Source organism: Prionailurus bengalensis, chromosome A1, assembly GCF_016509475.1.
Source record: "Prionailurus bengalensis isolate Pbe53 chromosome A1, Fcat_Pben_1.1_paternal_pri, whole genome shotgun sequence".
NCBI lineage: Eukaryota > Metazoa > Chordata > Mammalia > Carnivora > Felidae > Prionailurus > Prionailurus bengalensis.
Genome location: NC_057343.1, coordinates 237786970 through 237789740, shown reverse-complemented (window position 1 = coordinate 237789740; position 2771 = coordinate 237786970). Strand labels below are relative to the sequence as shown.

At 44.5% G+C, this 2771-nt stretch overlaps 1 long non-coding RNA gene across 1 annotated transcript; it reads left to right on the top strand.

Moving 5' to 3' along the window:
- The first annotated feature begins 287 nt into the window (after window positions 1-287).
- LOC122480057 lies at window positions 288-1967 on the top strand. Its single transcript, XR_006296508.1, has 2 exons — window positions 288-431; window positions 525-1967. It is a non-coding gene; the product is annotated as an uncharacterized LOC122480057 (long non-coding RNA).
- Window positions 1968-2771: the final 804 nt, after the last annotated feature.

The window sequence follows — 2771 nt, the reverse complement described above, 5'->3', positions numbered from 1 at the left end:
CAAAATGGAAAACCACGTTTCAGGAAATGGGACCCAATGTGGGAGGGAGGCAGAGACCACCCCAGAATCCCAGGATGGCACATGGAATGCGTCCAGGGAACAGACATTCCAGATTGGAGCAAGGAAATGGAGGGCCCCAGGGTCACGAAGGAGAAGTAGGATAATCTTTTAATGTGTTTTGAGAGGAGTTTGACAAATCTTAACAAAGTGGCTCATATATGTATACATGCATACACATTTTCCTCACTTAAGATTGTTCATTTGTTTCCTTACTGAACCCCGAATAAAAGAGAACCAGAGTCCAGAGGAGCAATTTACAATCCGCTTCCCGAAATCAGCTGAAAACTGACGGGAGTTCAGTTCGGCCACTCCTAAATCTGGCTATATAAATTATTCACTATATCCTACTCCCTCCATTCACCACCTTTCAGGTAATTTTACCTGGAATTTTATTTTCAGAGAGTCTGAGCAGCACTTACTGAGCACAGACCCTAAGTCTACATATCGGTTCCTCTCTCGTACAGATAAGACACGGAACCCAAAGAATTCAAGGATGGTGTGCCCATGTTCACACAGTTCCTAAGCGGCAAGATGGGAATTTGAATAGAACCCGCCTGACAAAAGTCTGAATTAACGCTCTTCTCCAAAATGCCTAAATGGATGTGGTGTAGACATGTGCAGAGACAGGATGTTAGAATAAAGCCTAGAAGAACAGAGGTAGTGTCTGGTCTTCCGGTCAGTTTGAGTGACTGAGACATCCTTATTTTTTAAGACACATTACGATGCTTACGTGTAGTGTTATCATTTCATTATCATGACTCATGGAGATGAGAGGGAAGTACATGCATTTCATTAGCTTTAAAGTGACAAGAATGCAGATATATGAGAGAGAGAGAGAGATCCACACACAGAGAGAAAGAAGGAGATCCAGGTGTCGAAGCCGGTTTTCTCATTCTTACTCTATTCCAGATTTCTTTCCTTTGAGTCATTTCACTTAAATTTAACTTCGGCTGAGTTTAGAAAAAGGCAATGACCCGATATGCATCCAAACCATTGAGGAGTTGTAATTGTTAGAAGCAAATGTCATTCACACAGCGAAAGGGCTTCATGGGCTCTCCCTTCCTCCTCTTGTGGCCCTACACCGTTTTCAACCCAGGTTTGTCAAAAGACCCTGAATTTTGGTCGTTTTTGTGATGGTGATTGTTTTTAGGAATTGCGGGGTTTCCTACAGTTTCAAAACTTCTCAGTGTAGTTTAAAAATAATATATATTATTTCTCCATCAGAGAAAACGAGACTAGAAGAATGTGAAAGGCTGTCCTCCATGGGTTCTGTCACTTCCCCGTGCGATCAGCCCTCCACCAGTCAACTCGGGTCGGCCATGCACAGCCCATCCCCAACCCCACAGCTCTTCCCCAACCTCTGGGAACCTCTGCCCCCCAACTGTGAGCACAGGGGAGGGAGTCCAGGTGGGTACCCACCTTTGACTCTGGGCTTCCCTCCCCCAGGAGACCCAACCAGCTCTCGCTGGAATCCTGAGAGCTGGTGGGGCCAACAGCCATCCTGTGGCCCCCTGGGGGCTGAGGAAGGGCCACCATCAAGGAGGCAGAGCTGGAAATGAAGATGTGTGTGACCCGCACCTGTGTGGAACCAGGGGTAGGCTGGACTCACAGTTGGAGAGCTCTTAAATTTGCGCCCCTTTCCCTCGCCAACCAGACTGAGTGGGCAACGCCTTAGCAACTAAAAAACCATTGCAACTGCTCAGCACACAGACAAGGAAAATGCCCGTATGATGGAATCAGAAGCAGTGAAAGCTGAATTTAGGTTTTTGGTCCATCTGCACTCTTACAGAGGAGCAGAGGCCTAAAGCTTTCTGAGAGTCTTCCAGAAAACTGAGCAGAGGTGAGTGCAGCCTCACCCTGTGGTGCTACATCATCCCATCTTTGAATAAAAGGAACCCTTTCCCGTGGCTCCTGTCTCCTTCAGACACAACTCGGTCCGCCTTTCGAGCTTCCTTGTGTTCCTGTACAAAACATGCCCCTGCCTCATCTCGTGAACCAGTTTCCCCCCACCCGGAATCAGCAGGGTTTCCAAGGATCCGTGCCGACTGTCCTGGGGCAGGATTGCAGATCAAGTTCTGGTCCGTGCCTCTGCTCACCGCTGCCTGTTTGGTATAATGTGAGGACTTTTCCAGAGAACCAGAAGACAGGTACTTCTTCAGGTAAAGAACAGGAATTCATAAGAATGTTGCCAATTCAAATGTTGTATCACAGGACTTAACGTTTGGTCTCATACTTCTGTTTCTTCTCTTTACTAAACATTTAATTTCCATAGCACTGATAATATTACCTATCTGTTTTATTTCGCAGCACGCACAATACGCGCACACACACACACACACACACACACACACACACCAGTATGGTTATATAACCAACCTGTCATACAGTGAGAGTCATTAATTCCTTTTGTATCTCATTCTAAAATACTTGGAATATTACATTTTATGAGATGGGTATTGTCTCATTCTTAGTGGGATGCCTTTGATTTCCTTTAATTTAATAATATGTGTTAACGCTTCCTTACAGGGTTGTAAATTTGAGAAATTCATAAATTAATCTTATTAAACTGTCCAGATTTGTGTGTTTATGAAAGCATGTGGTTCACAGTGACAACCACTTACAGGGTCTTTCCAGAAAAAAAATACTTAGTATTGTCAAGGAAATAAAATGACAATTATTGAAAAAGAATAGAAAAAAAATGATGCTGTATG